This window comes from Pan troglodytes, chromosome 14 (assembly GCF_028858775.2).
Source record: "Pan troglodytes isolate AG18354 chromosome 14, NHGRI_mPanTro3-v2.0_pri, whole genome shotgun sequence".
Classification (NCBI taxonomy): Eukaryota; Metazoa; Chordata; class Mammalia; order Primates; family Hominidae; genus Pan; species Pan troglodytes.
Genome location: NC_072412.2, coordinates 67,376,867 through 67,400,105, shown reverse-complemented (window position 1 = coordinate 67,400,105; position 23,239 = coordinate 67,376,867).

Below are 23,239 nucleotides of genomic sequence, written 5' to 3'. Positions count from 1 at the left end.
CAGTAGCCTTGTAGTATAGTTTGAAGTCAGGTAGCGTGATGCCTCTAGCTTTGTTCTTTTGGCTTAGGATTGTCTTGGCTATGCGGGCTGTTTTTTGGTTCCACATGAACTTTAAAGTAGTTTTTTTCCCAATTCTGTGAACAAAGTCATTGGTAGCTTGATGGGGATGGCATTGAATCTATAAATTACCTTGGACAGTATGGCCATTTTCACGATATTGATTCTTCCTATCCATTCACATGGGATGTTCTTCCATTTGTTTGTGTCCTCTTTTATTTCGTTGAGCAGTGGTTTGTAATTCTCCTTGAAGAGGTCCTTCACATCCCTTGTAAGTTGGATTACTAGGTAATTTATTCTTTTTGTATAATTGTGAATGGGAGTTCACTCATGATTTGGCTCTCTGTTTATTATTGGCATATAGAAATACTTGTGATTTTTGCACATTGATTTTGTTTTCTGAGACTTTGCTGAAATTGGTTATCAGCTTAAGGAGATTTTGGGCTGAGACGATGGGGTTTTCTATATATATAATCACGTCATCAGAAAACTAATTTTTTGAAGGAATTCAGTGAAGAAAATCATTAAGTTGTTTAGGTTTACATATGATGAATACCTGTGTCTACTTTACATTCTAATCAATTCAACATTGTTTCCTAGGCACGGCTTTCTATTCTCAAGTGTATCCATTAGGCTAGACCTAAAAATATAATTGAAATAATATGTGTAATATATGTGGTAAGCAGAATTCCAAGATTGTCAGCTAAGAGTCTCAGCCTCTGGTTATTAAAACACTAAAGAAGCTACTACTCTAAAGGGAATTTTCCAGTATAATTAATGTTACTAAGTTTTTTTGTTTCACAGATTATCTGTGTACACCTAAATGAGCCCTTTATAAGCAGAATGTTCTTCAAGTAGCAACAGGGGGAAAAATTGGAAAGATTCAAACATAAGAAGGATTTAAGAATTTGATATGATGTTGCTAGCCTTAAAGATGAAAGACGTCCATGCAAAAATTGGAATCTCCTACATGCTGAGAACAATCCCTTCTGACAGCCGATAGAAAAATAAGACATTTAATTCTATCAGTGCGTTTTAATGGATAGGAGATATAACATAACTATTAAACATTTTTTCAATTTGGAAAGCTGAGGGGGTGGATCACGTGAGGTCAGGAGTTTGAGACCAGCCTGGCCAACATGGTGAAACCCCATCTCTACTAATAATACAAAAATTAGCCTGGCCTGGTGGCAGGCACCTGTAATCCCAGCTACTCGGGAGGCTGAGGCAGGAGAATCGCTTGAACCCGGGAGGCAGAGGTTGCAGTGAGATGAGATTGCGTCACTGCACTCCAGTCTGGGCGACAGAGTGAGACTCTGTTTCAAACAAACAAAAACATTTGCCAGTTCTTTTTTGAAAACTTTATTGTAATTTTGTACCTAGTGTGTTCTTCTCTTCCAATTATTATCTTGAATACTACTGAGGTGGAATCATAGATTCTAATTAGGTTTAGCAGGAATGTTCTAGATGCAATGGCAGTAATTCTCTATCATTCATCATCTCTGCTGCAAATTATATATTTAAAGCATACTAATAAATTTATCTTATGTATTATGAATATTACACCTATAAATCAGAAACTTAGGTATTTATGTTTTACTACTAAATTAAATTATACAAAAATTATTTATTCTGTAACTGGAACCTGCCAGACATTCTAGCAGGCACTGGTTTTTTAATGTTCAGCACAAAAGATAGGGTTCATTATGATTTTCAATAAAGTTATTATAAACATAAATATAAATAAATTATTTTGTAAAACCTTATGGAGAAAAAATATATACTGCTGTGAAAATACGTAACATTAAATTATTTATAGTTTAGGATTTCAGGACAAAGCTCCTCTGAAGAAGTAAATTATTGAGCTGAAATTGGATAGATTAAATATAGTTGTATAGATTAAAAAAGGGTGGAAATTTTTTCAGACAAAAAAATGTGTTCAAAGCTTGGTGACAGCAGAAAGCACAATAGTTTCTTTAAGAAATTGGAAAAAGTCTATTGGACCAAAATGGAAAGGCGTACCTGAGAATAAGCTTCAGATTTATAAGCAACAGCCTGATCACAGAACATTGAAGTTTTTGTTAAGTATTTTTGATATTCTTCTGAAACAAAATTGAAGTTTTCAAGTCAGAATTATTTTGATAATATCAAACTGGAATTCTGGAAAGACTGCTTTTCTGGTGATTTGAGTCTCTATTAAAGGGGTGGCTAGAGAAGTGAAAGATGAGTAGAAAGGAATTAAAGTATTCTAGGTGAGAGATGTTTAATTACACCAAGGTAGTGATATTAGAAATAGAAAAAGACTACTTGAGCTTCGGAGGTATTTGGAAATAAAATAAATACGACTTTTGGCAAATTTAATAGAAAAACTCAGGGATATGGAAACCATGATAATTTTTTAGATTGCTTTTTAAAATAACTGGGTCTTTGGTGTGTCATTTGCTGAGGCAGATAACAAGAGAGAATTCTACTGGGTAAGAAATATTATGACGTTGTTTGGGACATGTTTGATTTGCTGTTTTATTTGGAACATCTAGATAAAAATATCAAGTAGTGAATTGGGTGTATTATTCAAGAACTTTAGAAAAGAGTTGAAAGTTGGAGATATAAATCTGGACATCATTGGTGCATATACAATATTGGGACTGGTTATATAAGTGAGAAAATAGAGTTAGGGAGAGGGCATATGGAGACATGAGGGCCTGGGACTTTCTGTTGTGATGTCCCCAATGTTTAATGTCAGAATAAATGATGAGATTTAAATAGATCTGTCAAAAAGGTGGGAGAAATTCCAGGGAGAGTGTAGTCATGGAAACTAAGGAAAGATCATATTTCAGAAAGAAGCAGAGGCTCAACATTGTCAAATATTGCTGAGAGTTCAAGTGAGATAAAGACTAAATTACAGCATGAGATGAAGAAAACAGATTCACTGTAGGTCATAGAAAAAGCTATGTTCCATAGGATGATGGTGGTGGTAAATGGGTTGAGGATTGTTTGTAGAAAGAGAAAGACTTCACTGACTATTGATTCTATTTTTTGTAGTTGGTTCTGAAAGTCTGCAAAGAAACTGAGCAGTAGCCGAAGTGAAATATGTGTTATGATGATTTTCTTCTTTCCTTTTTTAAAGATAAGCAGAACTTCGAAATTATCAAATGTTTTTGGAAAGGATTTAGAGATCCCATTAAAAAAGAGATTGAATATAGAGAATAATGAAATAATAATTGGTTCTTCAATTTTATTGAGAATGGAAGTGAAGAAAATTACGGATAGAGAGGGAAGAAGCATTTTCTTAACTATCATAGAAGGAAAGGAATAAAATACTCAAGTGGAAGGAGACAGATTGGGAAGTTAGCTACATTGTTAGAGAGTTTTGTTCTGATGTTGTATAATGGCAATACTGCATTTGAAAAGAGATGAAAATGATTCAGATATTCTGGGATAACAGTCTATTTTAGATTGTGGATCATAAATGCACACTGATAACAATTTACCCTCATATGTGAAATTTTTCCAGCTGTCCTTTTCTATGTCAATACCATCACAGACTGGAAAATGAAAAAGAAAGGATCAAAGAAATTGAGAATTTGGGTAGTGATGTTGTAATCATGAACAGTAGCTCTAAGCTGGATAGAGAAGCTTAGTAAAGCAGAGGGCTTATAGCTAGAAAGACATAAAATGTATATTTCCAGAATTCCCAATGAAATAGAACAGTAATAGTGAACATAGTTCAATAAGAAAAGTAGAAAAGGAATCATTGCATTCACAGAACAGAATGTTTGATTTCATAATAGTAAAGACCATTAGGTTTGACATGAAAATATTGGTTGCTTTAATCAATATCTATTCAGTACACTTATGAGTACAGAAGTCATATTCTAGTGGGCTTAAGAGTTGAAGTTGATGATGTAGAAACTGCAAGTTTTTAAGTCCTGTCAGAGAGTTTAAAGATAAGTTGTCTTAATGAAAGGTTTTTAGAACTAGGAAGACATAAACGTGTTTGGGGGCTAAAATTTATAAGACAGTAGCGATAGAAATATCAAAAATAGATTAAAAGCATAGACCGATGTTCTCTGAGGAGGGAAAATATAATGAATAAAAATCACAAATGATCATTTTAGCCTTGCCAAAGAATGATGTAAAATCCTTCTCCAGAAGCACACACAGGAAAGAAAGTGAGGAAAATAAATACACAAATGGTACAGACATGGAGGTGGAGAAGAAAAAAGTGAAAAGAAGTTATCAAACATAAATTCTCATTTCAGGGAGTCGACCTGAGATTCTCTGTGGAAGGTGGGAAGCTCAAATATATGACTGGCAGCTTGAAATTTTTTATAAAGTGAGATGTTTTCTATTTACTTTCACGTCATGTTGATATCTATCTGGGAAACAGGAGATTTGGATACCAGCTGTACCTCTGATGTACAATGGGCCAAAACCCTTAATACTTATTTTTTTAATGTTTGTAGATTCAAGGAGTGCATGTGCAGGTTTGTTACATGGATATATTGTGTAGTGGAGGGGTTTGGGCTCCTAGTGAAGACATTATCTGAATAAAGAACATTGTACCCAATAGGTAATTTTCAACCCTCATTTCCCTCCCATCTTCCCAACTTTTGGTATCCCAAGTATCTATTTCCCTCTGTCTTCCCCATGTGTACCTGTTCTTTATAGTCTACTTTATAATTGAGAAGCTGCAGTGTTTGATTTTCTGTTTCTGAGTTATTTTACTTGTGATAATGGCCTCCAGCTCCATCTGTGTTTCTGCAAGAGACAGGATTTCATTTTGTCATTATTTCAAAAAGACACCTGCATGTGTATGTTTATTACAGCATTATTCACAATAGCAAAATCATGAAATCAACCAGAGTGACCATCCACAGATGATTGGATAAAGAAAATATGGTATCTATGCACCATGGAATAATAAACAGTGGTTAAAAAAACTGGTACTTGCTGTTGTCTAAATGCTGAGAACAACCCCTTCAGACAGCCAATAAAGAAAAATAAAATATTCAATTATATCAGTGTGCTGCAGTGGATAGTAGACATAAAATAACTCTTAAAAATTTTTCAGTTTGGTAGGCTGAGGTGGGTGGATCACATGAGGTCAGGAGTTTGAGACCAGCCTGGCCAACATGGCAAAACTCCATCTGTACCAAAAATACAAAAGTTAGCTGGGTCTGGTGGTGGGTGTCTGTAATCCCAGCTACTTGGGATTATAATAAACAGTGATCAAAAACTGTTTGTTATTCCATAGTGTATAGATACCGTATTTTTAAATCCAATTATCTGTGGTTGGAGACTTGTGAATAGTGCTGTAATAAACATAAGCATGCAGGTGTCTTTTTGAAATAACGACTTGTTTTTCATTTGGTAGATACCTAATAGTGGGGTTGCTGGGTTGAATGATATTTCTACTTTTGACTCTTTGAGAAATTGCCATACTATTTTCCATAGAGGCTATACTAATAGTGTGTAAGTGTTCTCTTTTCTTTGCAACCTTTCCAACATCTGTTGTTTCTTGACTTGTTACTTTCATGACCAGATTTCATCGCTTCTGGTATTTGAAGAATCTAGGCAGAAAGGAAAGCACTGATGTGAGATGCGGCATGCCCATCTCCTGTGTGGAATGTCTACATAAGGTGCAGGCAGTTAAACTAAGAATTTAAACTAGTTTAAGTCTTGCCCTACACCAAAGGCAAGAAAAGTAGTATTCATAAACATTTCCCTTTGACCCACACCCTGGACCTTGGCTTTTGAATCACAATTACCATGATATCAAGAAACGGCAACTGAAGTTGGTTCCAAGGAAAACTGAGCCCAGGGAAAGAGAGAAGAGTTACTCTAAAGTTTAAACAGAAGGCCTAAGTCACCCATCCCTTGCTTCTTTTCCCTAGGACGTAAGTGTAAATTCATTAGAGTATTTGGAGATGGAGTTATCAACATAGTAAGGTACTAAGTTCTGAAAGTACATTGCATTAAGTGCTAAGATGATGTAATTTCTGTGTGCTTTGGAAATACAAAGGAGAAATGTTTAATGTATGTTTTGGCATAGGTTGCTTAGCAAAGTCTTCCTGAAGAAAGTGCTTAAATAGAAAGAAATCTAATTATAAAAGTTTATTTTCTTGTTTTATCATATTAAATTAGAATCTCTAAGGGAATATCTTGACCCGTCTTATTCACTATTTTATCTCCACTAGATAACTCTGTGTGTTTAACACATAGTAACTGCTCAATCAATGAGTAGTGATTAATAAGAGTTAAAGAAAGAGTTAAAACAAAATTTAAAACAAATGTTAAATACATTATGATGACAATATTCATTTAATAGATGAGAAAATAGTAGCGTCTGACACGTAGGACTTAACATGTGTAAAGCACTACTCTAAGTGATGTAAATATTAACTAATTTAACCCTTGTAACAACCATACAAGGGAGGCACTATTATTATCATCTTCATTTGATAGTTTTAAGAGCTGAGGCACAGAAAACTTAAATGACTTTCCCAATATAAGCATATGAACAGTCTCTTCACTCTGCTTTTTGCCTCTCTTTTCCACCACATGGCATCTCATTTCTCAGAACATCTCCATGTAGCTTAGGCTTCTCACTACATGGTGGTCTCAAGTGGTCACATTTCTCATCTGGTAGCTGCCTTCTGAAAAAGGCCAAGGCAGAAGTTCTAGTACTCATCCAGAGCACAGTATGGCTTTCACTGTACTTTATTAGTCAAAGTGGTCACTGGCCAGCCCAGATTCAAGAGAAGGGGAAACCAGACACCTTCAATGCATATCAAAGAAGTTTCTGCCAATTTTAATCTGCAACAAGAGAATAAGAACTTGCTTTATATTACATGGCTATTTTCTTCAAGTACACTGCTCTTCTCAATATTCTACACATCTAGGACACATTTCCCATCAGAGACAAATATTTGAATACCTGACTGTAGGGAATTATGTAATTATATAATTAATACCATTCCCTGTTTTGGGGAGAAAAGCTTGCATTTCTTACATTCTCTACCTTTCAATTCCTATGTGTCCTTTTCTTACTCAAAGCCTCACTCTCTACAACTGGGTAACTCATGTTATCAAACTAATACTGTCTTCATTGTGCTTATGATATTTTGTGTATGTGTGTACATATATAAAGATATAGATAGATAATAGAGAGAGGAGAAAGAGAGAGATATATTTATATGTATAAATGCTTATATTGATTACAAATATGTATATATATGTTTTTACACGTGTGTATGCTTGCACGTTACATATATAATCAAGGTAATACAATTTTATACATACTTCCATACATCTTGTTTTCATTTTATGCAATAATACTTTTTGGAAAACTATGCACTTTATGTTATATTTATTATTAATTATTTTTAAAAGCTACATAATACTCCATATTGTGGACATACCATAAATTATTCAAACATAATCTTACATTAAAATTTAACAATGTATACCAATATAAAAACATTAAACATTGCTCTAAGTTTTCCAGAGCTTTTAAAAAAATAAATTTAAGAAGGGAAAATGCAGTTTTGTTACATGGATATTGCATAGTGGTGTACTCTGGGCTTTCAGTGTAACCATAGCTGGTGTAATGTATATTGCACCTATTAAGTAATTTCTCACCCATCTCCCTCCTACCATTCCACCCTTCCAAGTCCCAAGGGTCTATTATTCCACACTGTCTATGTGTACACATTGTAGCTTCTACTTATAAGTGAGAATATGTGATATCTGACTTCATGTTTCTGAGTTGTTTCACTTAATATAATGGGCTCGAGTTCCATCAATGTTGCTTCAAAAGACATGATTTTATTATTTCTTGGAGCATTCCACTGTATTCCATGGTGTGAGTATATTTATTTATTTATATTTATGTATGAAGATGTCCACATTAAGATGTCAACAATCACTACAGCCTGCAAGTATGTTACCTTATGTGGCAAAATAATTTTGCAGATGGAATTAAGGTTGCTAATCAGCTGACCTTATAATAGATTAATTCTCAATTATCCACATGGGCCCAGTGTAATCACAAGGGTCATTAAAAGTAGAAAGAGAAGCAGATGAAAAGAGTTTGAAGGAGATGTGACTATGGAAGAAAGGCACAGAGAGATGTAATATGGCTGGCTTTGCATAGCAGCTATGGGGTTACAAGCCAGGGAATGTGGAAGGCCAGTAGGAGTTAGAAAAGTAGAGAAACTGATTCTTCCCTAGAGCCTCCAAAACAATATGTAGGTCATGCCAAAGTTCATTAATTTTAACCCAGTAAGACCCCTTTCAGACTCCTGATCCACAGTATTGAAAGGTAATAGATGTGTGTTGCTTTAAGCCTCTAAATTTCTGGTAACTTGTTAAGGCAGCAGTAAGAATTCAGTGCAATACACCAATACTTACTGGCCTCTTTATTTTTCTGAAACATATTCACAAGAGTAGGATTGCAGGGTCAGAACATTTTTAAATTTCTTGACTGACTAGTTTGACTTTGCTTCCAAAAACTTTAAGAATTTTGGACTGACATATTTCTCTGCAGAATTGTGTTGAAAAAGCTAGGTCACATGTCTTTCACTGACATTGTAAAACATGACCCATAAGATCTGAAGTTGATTAAATATGATTAGAATAAGAATTCTAGCTTCTGAGACAGACTTTTCAGACAAGTGTTTACCAACTTGTATTAAGCATGTGACAATTCATCATTTTTCTGGAGAGATAAATTCACTACCATTGTACGATATTTGAGAATGTAATAAACACATTTTAAAAAGAAAATTTAAGTTAACATAGCTTTTTGTAACTTTGCATAATATGAATTTTAAGAAACTTGAAACTCAATGCTTATTTAACTTTAAAATATGAAAATACTTTAATTATCAAAAGTATGTTTACTATTGTTAAATTTTACATTTGGACAGTTTTTAACAATGATCAAAGCTGAAGGCATGACACTTTCTGATTTAAAAATATAGCTACAGTCATCCAAATAACATGGTGCTGGAATAAAAACAGACATAGTCTCCTGGAATAGAACACAGAGCCTAGAAATGAATCCATGCATTATGCTCAATGACTCTTCAATGTGTGTGTCAAGAACACATCATGTGGAAAAGACAGTCTCTTCTGTAAATGGTGCTAGGAAAACTGGAGATCCACATTGCAAAAGAATGAAATTGGAGCCTTATCTTGCCCCATATACAAAAACCACTCAAAATGGACTAAACACCTAAACCTAAGATCTGAAACCATAAAACTACTAGAAGAAAACATAATGAATGGTCTTCTTGACAGTAGTCTGGGCAATGATTCTTTTTTTTCTTTTATATGATCGCAAAAACACAGGCAACAAAATAAAAAACAGACATGAGATTTTATCAGATCCAAAACTGTATAGCAAAGGAAAAAAAAAAAAAACAGAGTGAAAAGGCAACCCATGAAGAGAGAACATACTTGCAAACCATATATCTGATAAAGTGTTAATTTCCAAAATGTATAAGGAACTCAAAAAACTCAATAGCATAAATAAATAAATAAATAAATAAATAAATAAATAAATAAATAAATCAATCAATCCTGTCTCGGTTCATTCAGGTTTCTATAACAAAATACTATAGATTGTGTGGCTTAAAAACAACAGAAATGTACTTCTCACCATTCTGGAGACTGAGAAGTCCAAGATCAAGACTCTGACAAATTCAGTGTCTAGTGAAGGCCAGTCTTTTCCTTGTGTTCTCACATGGCAAAAGGAATAATGAAGTTCCCTGGAGCCTCTTTTTTAAAGGCACTAATCTCATTCATAAGGGATTTACTCCCAGGACCCTATTATCTCCTAAAGGCCCCACCTGCTAATACCATCCCCTGGGAAGTTAGGATTTTGACGTATACATTTGAGGGGTACACATATATTCAGCCCATAGCAAACCTGATTTCAAACTGAGCTGATAACCTGAAGAGACATTTCTCAAAAGAAGACATATAAATGGCCAACAGGTATATGAAAAAGTGCCTAATACCATTAATCGTCAGATAAATGCTAATTAAACCACAATTAGATATCCCCTCATACCTGTCAGAATAGTTATTACCAAAATGATTAATGATACTCGTTGATGAAGGTGTGGAGGAAAGGGAATGCTTGTACACTCTTGAGGAAAGTATAACTTGCTCAGTCATTATGAAAAACAGTATAGAGGTCTCTACAAAAATTAAATATAGGTTAACCATATGATTCAGCAATCACACTTCTGTTTGTGTATCCAAAGGAAATGAAATGAGTATTTCAAAGAGGTATCTGCACCCCATGTTTATTGCAGCATTATTCACAATAACTAAGATAGAAACAACCTAAATGTCTATCAGTTGAAGTTATAAAGAAAATGTGATATATACAGTATTTGTATCTAAATAATGGAATGTTATTTACCCTTAAAGAGAAGATATCTTGTCATTTGCAACAATATAGATAAAGCTAGAAGGCATTATGCTAAGTGAAATAAGCTAGACACAGAAAGAGAAATACTGCATGATCTCACTTATATGTGAAATCTAAAAACATTGAACTCATAAGAGCAGAGAGTAGAATGGTGGTTGGCAGGAATGAGGGTGAGGAAAATGGGGAAATGGTGGTGAAAGAGTACAAATATCCAATAACGCAGAATAAATGAGTTTTGGGCTCTAATATATATCATGATTATATACATAATATACATCATATCTATTATGACCATATATAGTTAATAATACTGTATTGTACACTTGAAATTTGTTAAGAGGGTGTAACTTAAGTATTCTCACCACACAAACAAAATCATAACTATGTGAGTTCATGGATTTGTTAATTAGTTTGTGGCAATAATTTCACAATGTATACATATATCAGAACATCCTGTTGTCTGTACTGTGTACACTTTAAATATATACAATTTTTATTTGTCAAGATACCTCAATAAAGGTGGAAAATATACTTTACTTATAAACAATTTTCTATTTTTTGTGTATTTGTAAGAATAAAATATGAAATGTATATACTTTACACAAATAAAAATTATTAATAAGTTTAAAGTGGCAAATTTAAAAATAATTATGTAATTATGTAAGTACATCATTTTTAACATTGTGAATTGCATTTTGGGGGAAATTGAGACAACCTTGAGAGTCTTTTATCATTGTGGCAAGGTTTTTCTCTTTTAGTCTCCAATATGTAAATGTTGTATAATGTTGTATTTTTATTTCACCAAATCATTTTGGAATTTGCAAAAATGTCTCTCATGGCCCAGACAACATTTAATACATTTTACAGTTGAAACATGGCATGTTTTGTCTCTGTGTCCCCACCCAAATCTCATCTTGTAGCTCCCATAATTCCCACTTGTTGTGGGAGGGACCTGGTGGGAGATAATTGAATCATGAGGCCAGGCCTTTCTCGTGTTGTTCTTGTAATAGCGAATGAGTCTCAGGAGGTCTGATAGATTTAAAAAGGGGAATTTCCCTGCACAAGCGCTCCTCTCTTTGCCTCCCGCCATCATGTAAGATATGCCTTGCTCCTCCTTGCCTTCCACCATGATTATGAGGCTTCCCCAGACACCTGGAACCTTAAGTCCATTTAAACCTTTTTCTTCTGTAAATTGCTCAGTCTCAGGTTGTGTTTATCCAGTGTGAAAATGGACTAATACAACACGTTTAGCATGTGTCTTCTTATTTCCATTTAGTTTGACCGTATCATATCACCTGAATGTGATAGACTCATTGGATGGATTTTTTTTGGTACTGTTATCAGCTTATTAACCAAAACATCTTTTGGTATGCAAATTTAAAATTATGCAAATTTTATAAGTCAGGTATGCTAGATCTAGTTAGGACCAAGGAAATTAATATAGTTTAAATAATTAGTATATATACTATGTCATTATGTATAGTTAATATGCATTGTTATTTTCTGTGGGACATTGACATTAAATCATGAAATTTACTGAAATTTATCTACCCTTTAAACAATAGACAGTAACAAGCATTAATTTAATACTTAGTAAAATGATGACAGCCTTTATTTCTGGTAATAATTACAAGTAGAGTTATATCATATAATACACATGTGGTTCTGTATGTCTAGTGAGTTTCTTTATAAACCAGAAAAAATATTATTAGCCTGTATCTTCCTTGATAATGATTTTAGGAGAAAAGTAAAAAGGTAATGAATTAAAAATATTTAAATTAAGTGCAAGTTTTAGGTGGCAGAAGGATAAATATATAAAAATTGGAGGATCTTTGTGCGGGAAATGACTTTTATGCTAGAGATAACATAAAATCAATGATGCATGCATAGTTAAAAGTTTAAAGGAACTTTTACTTTCTTCAAATTTCTTCAAATATGAAGAAAATAATTGTGTAATTTTTAGTGTTTCCAGAGAAAACCAATATGCATGTAAGGGTATGATTAAACTATTTTTGCTCATGCAGATTATATGAATAAATAGCATATCATGCTATCAAAGCACAGTAGTTTCCATGGACACCAGATTTAATGACTAGGTCGGAAAATTATGTTCCCAAATCCGTAAGTTAAATTTCTAATAGAGTTCTGACTGATATTTCAATTTATAAATTTGTCTTAGTTTTTAAAAAAGCCATAAATATTGGGGGAAGGTTTTTTACTGACGTATTTTAATTGTATGTTTTAAAATTACATGTGTGGTACATGTCTATGTGTGACATGTCCATATGTGTGAGTAAAACATGTTATTAGATGGTTGGACTTTTCAACATATCACTGAAATAGGTATTGAAGCCATAAAATACTACAATATTTGGTACTAAAATCAATATGCGCTTTTGAAAACAATATTGCTACATAGCTTCTCTTCTTATATTAATTCAAAATTCCTTCATTCTTAAAAAGTCTTATAGTTCTAAATCAACATATTCAATTAAATATGAGGATATAATCTGATATTTAATTATATTACTTTCTAAAACATAAATAAGTTTTTTAGAGTTAATATTTAAATATAATGAAAATAAAATATTTATTTAGTTATTTAGTAATTTTTAGTTAAAAGATACTTTGACATCAAATCTAACTATTTTTATATGAGGTGGAAAAAACTGAAGACTCAACAAGGTCATGTGCTTTGTCCAAGGTGAACAAATAAAAATTGATTTAATATGATCTCATTAATTTTGTAAATGAATCTTTTTTTAAGAAAATGACATATAAGAAATACTGGATGAATAATGAGTTTAGAGAATTGTTATTCTCTCTAGAATGTGTTTGTGTATGTATGTGTTTCTGCATATATACATTTTTAAATTGTATTCATACATATGGATATAATTTAAAATTGAATTGGATGTTCATCCAAAGTTGCATGTATACAATGATTATATGGCATCAGATATAGCTCTTTTAATTAAATTCATTATTTTTAAACTAACTCCATAGCTTATTGAAACATAAACATAATTTATTTATGGTATTTGTAGAAAATTCTACAGGACCTGATATTGTCATTTTATTTTCTTGTGATTTATTAACTTTTTGATAAATATTTTATGAGATATTTATTTCTAAAGCTAGTAGAGTGTTACGAGTTAGAGAGTGTCTGTTTAGTAATGTCCGTGTCCACACACATTGGGCAGCATTTGTATTTAGGTTACATTGACTGAAGAATGCAGGATCATGAAAAAGCACACACTAATCCTTAATTAAATTTCTTATACAGCTCAAACCAATATTTATATGTCATCCTCAAAGCACAAAGGACGTGAAACTAAGTCCTCCAGAATCCTAGCCTTAGAAAACCGAGCATTCATACTTAGGAGAAAATGTAAAGCATATTTAGGAATTAAATCAAAATATGTTTTCTGCCTCTTAACTGTTTTAAGCAAAAACAAAAAACCTTCAAATGTGGTTCATAGACTAAAAAACAAGACAGAGGCATCAACAAACAAATTAGCCAGTATCTGAAAGTCCTAACATATGAGCCAAGAATGAAAATCACATCACTACATGAAATTTTCTTGTGTCTAATTATTTAAGAATATCTGTCTTAATGAACACCAAATGTTTAAGCAAATAATGTTTTCAATTAGGCCAGGCACAGTGGCTCATGCCTGTAATCCCGGCTCTTTGGGAGGCTGAGGTAGGCAGATCACCTGAGGTCAGGAGTTTGAGACCAGCCTGTCCAACATGGTGAAACACACCGTCTCTACTAAAAATACAAAAAAAAAAAAAAAAAAAAAAAAATTAGCCGGGCATGGTGGCGCATGCCTGTAATCCCAGCTACTCGGGAGGCTGAGGGAGGAAAATCACTTGAAACCAGGAGGCGGAGGTTGCAGTGAGCTGAGATCGCGCCACTGCACTCCAGCCTGGGCAACAAGAGAGAAACTCCGACTCAAACACACACACACACACACACACACACACACACACACACACACACACACACACGCACACGCACAATTAGCCGGGAGTGGTGGCAGACGCCTGTAATAGCTACTCTGGAGTCAGGCAGGAGAATCCCTCGAAACCGGGAGGCGGAGGTTGCAGCGAGCTGAGATCGCACCTCTGCACTCCATCCTGAGTAACAGAGCGAGACTCTGTCTCAAATATATATATACATATACACACACACACAATATATATATACACACACAAATACATATACACATATATATACACAAATATATATATATGCACAAATATGTATATACACAAATATATATATTCAATTAAATTAAGGTGTGAGGAATAATTAATAGAATCATAATACTAAAAATTCCAAAAGCAACCACCATAAAACCTCAAAAAAAAAGTTAGTATGTGGTCATTGTCATTAACCAAGACTATTCATGTTATCATTTATTATTTTATTTTTATTTATTCTTAATAGTATTATTTTTAAGAGTATGCTGGTTAAAGGACACAAAATTTCAGCTGGACAGAAAGAAAAAATTCAAAAGATCTATTGTGCAATATGGTGCCTATAGTCGATATATTGTATATTTGAAAATTGCCAAGAGAGCAGATTTTAAGTGTTTTATCACAAAAAAGTATGTGAAATAATACACATATTAATTGGCTGGATTTAGCCATTCCACAATGTATATATTATGAAAAGATCATAAATATATAAATCTTTTACTTGCCAACTCAAATAAATAAAATAGTAAAAAAATACAAAAAGGATAAATATTCTGTATTTTTGATGCATTAAATTGTGGTAAAATATTCTATTTGAATAAAATTATTGAAGTATATATGAGATGTCTTCTGCTGCTAAACACAGAGCCAAGAATATTGTAGGTTCTTAATCAAATACTAGCAAAAGAAAGAAATTATGAAGGAATGTTTACATTATTTGGGGAGTAGTAGAAAATTCAGTGGGAGGATGATGATTATCAGTCACTCTCCTTCTTCTCTCCACAAATGGAGGGTAAACTTGGCTACAATTATGTGAAGTTTAGAACCTCGGTAGGTACATACAGTTATTCAAGGGGTAGAATGGCATTTTGCTTATGCCCTATCATCACGCATATATACAGCAGCAGAATGTAACACTGACCAAAGAAGTACAAAAAGAAGGAGATTAATGGCAAACCAAGATTGGAAACATAGCATCCTGCAGGAAAATAGTCAAGCACCCTTAACAATGCCCTGTAGATATTTTCCTATACACAGTGTTGGCGCACACATGCTAGTAGCTGCCTAACACTTCAGAATGAAGAATGTGACTGCAGGATGAAGCAGCTGATTCTGGGAGAGTGGCCAAAGGGAAATAAAATGTCCCTCATGGGAATTATTGCTAGTGCAGTCCCAGATGCAAAAAGAATTGCTTAGCTAAAACTTTTCTTAGAGCCAGTCTTTTTCAATTTCCCTATAAATGCAATTTTCTACATTAAATGCATATATACACATTCAGTAATATTGTAACTACATGTGAGTGAGCTTTTCTTCTGAAAAAAAGTAGAAAATATACAGCCTGTCCAAATTTCCAGTGTGCAAATTCTACTTCTCAAGAAAAAAAAACTGTGCTCATAAAGAAATATGTGCTGTTGTTTATTATCTAAATCTTTTGTGTGCTTGAAGTACGTGTGCCCTTTTAATTACTGACTTTGGTAAAACATTATCATTAAAAAATAATATAACATGGCCAGAGATGTAGAGAATTTAAATTTGTTTCTGAACTCCAACCTCTGATTAGTGTCAAGATACTGTCTGTGACACAGTGCATTCATATTAACTGGATGCAAGGTATTTAATTTTGAAATAAGTACTTGCTGTCAGATAAAAGTGTATAAATGTGACATATTCAGGCTATAGGCCTGCTGGGCCATTTGCAGTGAGAGAGAAAGCTTACAAGCATTAGAGTCAGCCTTTCTCTGAGAAATGAGGGCAGGGTAATACATATCTGTCCTGAGAAAAGCTCTGAGACGTGGTAGACGGCTAATGCTCACACTGTATCTAATTGCTAAATAAGATGACTTTTTTGTTTGGAATCTGTATGTGAATATCTTTCCTGACAGTCTCAGACAATGTGTTGTTGTTTTACCTAGTCCTCCAAGACTCCACATGACTCATGAAAGAATGTTAGATTCTTGCCTGAAACTAGTTATGGTTATTGTAGTAAATAATGAAAAATTATGTGCTATAGGTAATGAAAAGAGCTATGCAATGTATGCAGGCCTGCTTCCACTCAAATCTATATAGAATTGATGGTTTAATGTATATTATTTAATTCAAACATAAATATAAATTTTATTGTATGTTAAAAATAAGAGGGAGTTTATAGTCATAAATATGAATAAATAAATTATTTATCTTATCAGTGTAGAATATAAAGCACATCGTAACAAAACATAATGCCATGAGGGGATTAAAGACATGAAGATGAACAAATTACAACCATTTTTTATGATTACTTCGATTCTATGTTCTGCAAGAGTACAAGTAGCACACTAGGATTTCAGTAGAAATATTTTCCATAGACATAATACAAACACAATTGAATATCTTCTGCTGCCATGTAACTAACTATATTATGGACTTATTTTAAATAAAACACAATTTATTACAAAAAATTTTTCATTTTTTATTTGGCAAATACCAAAAAATATAAACAATTATGTTTAGAAAAATGTTCCCAAATCTGGCCAGTCTGATAATATAAAATTGTTTCAAACACAAATTAAAGAGAGCTATATACCAAAAGCATATGACAAAAAAATGCAATAATGCCAGTGGTTAAATTTCTGTTTTTAAAGCTATAGATTCATGTCCTAATTCAAAGTTTTAAATTTGCTAATTTTTCATTGTATCATCTTCAAATAACCTAAACCACATATCAGCTTCTACTGAGCTATTTGTTCTATGCCAAATGGATTTAATAATTTATTTTAAATTAAAATAATATACTTTTACTCTGAATGATCCTTCACAATTCACCAGCACCTTTATATACATTTTATCATTTGACCTTCGCAACAGCCATTTTCTGTCAATTTGATTATGGAAACTGAAATCTGAGGCCTGAAGTACACAAGTTTTATGCTCCAGCCATAGTACATGGTTTGGCTCTTGGTGCCCACCCAAATCTCATCTTGAATTGTAATCCCCAAGTGTCGAGGAAGAGACCTGTAATCTCCATGTGTCGAAGGAGGAAGGTGATTGGATCATGGGGGGTTGTTGCACCCATGCTGTTCTCATGATAGTTCTCACAAGATCTGATAGTTTTATAAGTGTTTGAACGTTCCTCCTTCATTCTTCTCTTTACTGCCACTTTGTGAAGAAAGTGCTTGCTTCGCCTTTGCCTTCTGCCATGTTTATAAGTTTCCTGAGGACTCCCCAGCCATGTTGACCTGTGAGTCAATCAAACTTCTTTCCTTTATAAATCACCCAGTCTCAAGTATTTCCTTTTAGCAGTGTGAAAACGGACTAATACTGTTAATTTGTACCAGTAGCGGGGTACTGCTGTAAAGATACAGAAAATGTGGAAGCAACTTTGTTACAAGGTAATGGGCAGAGGTTGGAACAATTTGGAGGGCTCAGAATAAGATAGGAAGATGTGGGAAAGTTTGTAACTTCCTAGAGACTTGTTGAATGGTTTTGAACAAAATGTTGATAGTGATATGGACAATGAAGTCCATGCTGAGGTGGTCTCAGATGGAGATGAGAAACTTACTAGGAAGTGGAGCAAAAGACACTCTTGCTATGCTTTAGAAAAGAGACTGCATCATTTTGCCCCTGCCCTAGAGATGTGTGGAACTTTTAACTTGAGAGAGATAATCTGAAATCAGAACTTATGTTTATAAGGGAAGTAGAGCATAAAAGTTTGGAAAGTTTGCAGCCTGACAATGTGATAGAAAACAAAAACCATTTTGCTGAGGAGAAATTCAAGCCTGCTGCAGAAAGTTGCATAAGTAGTGAGGAGCCAAATGTTAATCACCAAGACAATGGGGAAAATGTCTCCATGACATATCGGGGACATTCACAGCAGCCCCTCCCATCACAGGCCTGGAGATCTAGAAGAAAAATTGGTTTCTTGGGTGGGGCCCAGGGCCCTGCTGCTGTGTGCAGCCTAGGAACCGGTTCCCTGCATCCCAGCTGCTCTAACTCCAGCAGTGGCTAAAAGGGACCAAGGTACAGCTCAGGTCATGGCTTCAGATGGTGTAAGCCCCAAGCCATGGCAGCTTCCATGTGGTGTTGGGCCTGCAGGTGCATAGAATTCAAGAATTCAGGTTTGGGAATCTCTGCCTAGATTTCACAGGATGTGTGGAAACACCTGGATGTCTAGGCAGAAGTCTGCTGCAGGGGTAGGGCCCTCATGGAGAACCTCTGCTAGGGCAGTGCAGAAGGGCAAGGTGGAGTGCAAGTCCCAATACAGAGTCCCCACTGGGGCACTGAATAGTGAAACTGTAAGAAGAGGGCCACTGTCCTCCAGACCCCAGAATGGTAGGTTTGCTGACAGCTTTCACCTTGTGCCTGCAAAAGCCACAGACACTCAAAGCTAGCCCATGAAAGCAGAGAGGAGGGAAGATGTACCCTGCAAAGCCACAAGGACAGAGCCACCCAAGGCTATGTGAGCCCACCTCTTGCATCAGCGTGACCTGGATGCGAGACGTGGAGTCAAAGATCATTTTAGAGCTTTAAGATTTAATGACTGCCCACTGGATTTTAGACTTCCATGGGGCCTGCAGCCTCTTTGTTATGGTGAGTTTCTCCCATTTGGAACAGGAGTATTTACCCAATGTCTGTATGTCTATTGTATCTAGAAATTAACTAATTTGCTTTTGATTTTACAGGCTCATAGGTGGAAGGGACTTGCTTTGTCTCAGAGGAGACTTTGGACTGTGAACTTTTGAGTTAATGCTGAAATGAGTTCAGACATTGGGGGACCATTGGGAAGGCATGATTGATTTTGAAATGTGAGGACTCGAGATGTGGGAGAGGCCAGGGGCAGAATGATATGGTTTGGCTCTGAGTCTGCACCCAAATCTATCTCAAATCGTAATTCCCACGTGTGGAAGGAGGGACCTGTAATCCTCACATGTAAAGAGAAGGAGGCGATTGGCTCACTGGGGCAGTTTCTCCCATGCTGTTCACTTTATAGTGAGTGAGTTCTCAGGTGATCTGATGGTTTTCTAAGCATTGGAAGCTCTTCCTTTGTTTTTCTCTCTCCTGCCACCTTGTGAAGAAGGTGCTTGCTTCGTCTTCCTCTTTCACCATGATTGTAAGTTTCCTGAGGCCTCCCCAGACATGTGGAACTGTGAGTCGATTAAACCTTTTTCCTTTATAAATTACCCAGTGTCAGGTATTTCTTTATACCAGTGTGAAAATAAACTAATACACATAGTCTCTCAATCTCTCTCTCACACACTCTCTGTCTCTAACACACACACACATACACATACACACACACTTACTTTTGCACAGAAATGACAAAAATGAAAAAGTCTTCCAGGCTTAAACAACAATCATTAATTTTTCTCACATACGCTTGTGGTAAATCTTTCTAATTCAAATTTTGATAGCCTGTTAAACAATTTATGGAGTAAAAGAGCAGTTTCCAAGCCCCACACCCACTGCTGAATGCTATCCAGGCAGGGTTGGGTAAGATTGAAACCAAGTGATAGTAATACAGCCTGACTATAAGCCCCCTGTCTAGAGTGGAGTGGAGATCCAGGACCACTAGTCTGACCAGGGCCTTGATTCTTAGGGAACAAGGAACCAGTTTTGAAGTGCCATGTCTCTTCCATCTGACCAACACAGACAAAGCATTTGAGCTTTTTACTGAGTGGTCTATTTTTCAGACATAAAAGATGAGAAATATTTGAAATATTACAGATGCTTATAATATCTTAGATAAGCTTTCTCCTTGCTTCTCTCTAAAAGTTAGACTCTCCTTTGAAGAAATGTGTGTATAATTTACTGATTTTCCTGAATGCCACAAGAAAAATCTACTTAAAAACTCTCACCATTTCACTCCCTCACTTTGTGTTTCTCAGAAAGCTTTTGCCATCAATACTAATATTTACTCTATATTTTATGTTTGCTCTGACAAGTATAACAGAAAGTACTGTGATTGCATAATGAATTCTATTCTTTTTGAATGTTGGTATACAATAGCATAAATTTTGATAAGCCAAAAGGTGATTCTTGTCTCAGAGAGAAGCCTACTTGTTCTCTGATTATCATATTTTGTACATAAACATAACTTCTTACAAAGTAAAATTCCTTCATCTATGAACTTAGTTAAGAGTGTTGAGTGCCAACTATTTCTCAAAGACTACCACTAAATGACTTAGTAAGATTTTTATCCAGAAACTGAAGTAGATGCTTAAAATATTTGTGGTGACTTATATTAGTCATTATAAAATTTAAGATATATATGCTAACTCATATGGCAACATTACTGATGAAAACAAAATATTGAGGTATGAAGAACGTTTTTTTTTTATGTTGAAGAGATAGCAAATTGTCCACTGGATTCCTTTCTTCCTCTCTCCTTTCATTTAGTAATTAAAAACATCTGTCTTTGAGTTTTAGCTGTATGCATGTTGTTCCAACTATATCCTACATTGTATAGCTTTTCTTTCATTAGCTGTAGCCATGTGAATAAGTTATGACCAAAAGAATGCAAGCAAAAATAATGTGTCAAATTTAGGTATGTATTAGTTGAAGGAGGTATATATATTTTATATATGTATATATACTCAATGCCTGTTCATTATGTATTGCATGCTAGTTTAAAAAATGCTGACTTTGGGATTCTCTAGATTATAAAGAGACAACTTTCTCTAAGGTGAATATAGAGGATATATACCCAAGACTGGACAATTTACAAAAGAAAGAGGTTTAAATCATGGCAGAAGCCAAGGAGGCGCAAGTCACAACTTATGTGGATGGCGGGAGGCAAAGAGAGACTTTGTGCAGGGCAATTCCCATTTTTAAAGCCATTGGATCTCATGGGACCCATTCACTAACACGAGAACAGCACGGGAAAGACCCACTGATAATTCAATCATCTTCCACCAGGTCCCTCCCACAACATGTGGGAATTATGGGAGCTATAGGGTGAGATTTGGGTGGGGAAACAGAGCTAAACCATATCAGGATTATTGGTACTTTTAAATTAGCTTAGCTATTAAATCAACGATAGCTGTATATGCATGTTAGGTATATATATGCCATGAGTAGATAGTTGTATATACCCACATACACACAGAGAGAAATACACACGTGGGTGAAAGGAGGATTTTTTTAAAATTTTTATTTTTTAAAGGGCACATGTTTTCACAAATTTTAGTACTGAGTTTGGAGTCACAAGCTTAATATTTTCAAACTATCCTGCACAAATAGTATGTAATGGTTTCCTTAGGCTCTTCACTGGCTTTAAATAACATTTGCATGCATTTTGTTGGTATTCCTATGGAATGTCTATTTTAAACATTTAAAACAGAATTGTTGTTTAGAGGAACCAAGTTTATTGCATTTCACAATCTTCAGCTATATTTCATATGCTACCAAAGGGATCAGGAAACAATAAAATCCATGTTTTACTATATTGAGAAGTTTATATTCCCAACGGTAAAATGAGGATTTCTGGTACATATTTGATAAAAACTGCAGAACTAGTAACATTTTGCTCTTAAGAAGTGAAAACACAATGATTCTTTTTAAAGGCAATATGATATAAATAAATTTTAATTTTGTGGGGACTATACCAATTGCACTGATGACAACATTACTGCCAAAAAAAAGACTCAATGAAAAATACAAGGACCGTATGCATGAGTCACTTATTCTCAATACACACTTTTGATGACAATCATTATCTTTTCTGGTGGTTGTTGGGGTAAGTATAATCAGAACCGTATTTCGAACAAGTTTAACAGTTGATCCCTACACATCTATAGATTTAAAAATTAGCATAATTTATCATATATCATTTGCTAATAAGCAGTGTTTTGGCATTGATGTGCCCCCTGAATTTTACAGTGCTTGAGCGAAATCCAGCTGTATAAACTTCTAGGTATATTGTGGTCTATTCCAAGCTTGTGCTTGCAATAACTAATAGGTAGATTGAGTCAATATACATTTAATTTGCTTAAAATTGTTGTACCTTGCTAACAGTATATATATATACACATACACATAGGCTAATAATGTTATTATCAGAGACTTTTGAAAAAAATTTCTCTATGCAGGAAATTTGATGTCAAGCCAGAGTAAAATGAAATGCTGTAGGAGGAAGCTAGAAGATTTAGGGAGAAATTTGAAGCTGTTAAGAAAGAATCTGAAGTTGAGCAAATGTTGGTGTGTTTCTCTCTCTCTCTCTCTCTCTCTCTCTCTCTCTCTCTGTTTTCTACTCTTAAATGCTGTCTTTGTATTTTCTCATGTGAATGATGTGGCAAGACAGGCTGAGAAGGCATCGCACTTATACGTTTATGGGCAATCAGGATGGGTCTCAGGGAAGACAGAACATACTTTATACACAGACTCTTATCTGAAATTTTGGAAAGTGAGATAAAAATAATGCCTATTTTGGCCGGGCACAGTGGCTCATGCCTGTAATCCCAGCACTTTGGGAGGCCGAGGCAAGCGGACCACCTGAGGTCAGGAGTTCGAGACCAGCCTGACCAACATGGAGAAACCCCGTCTCTACTAAAAAAC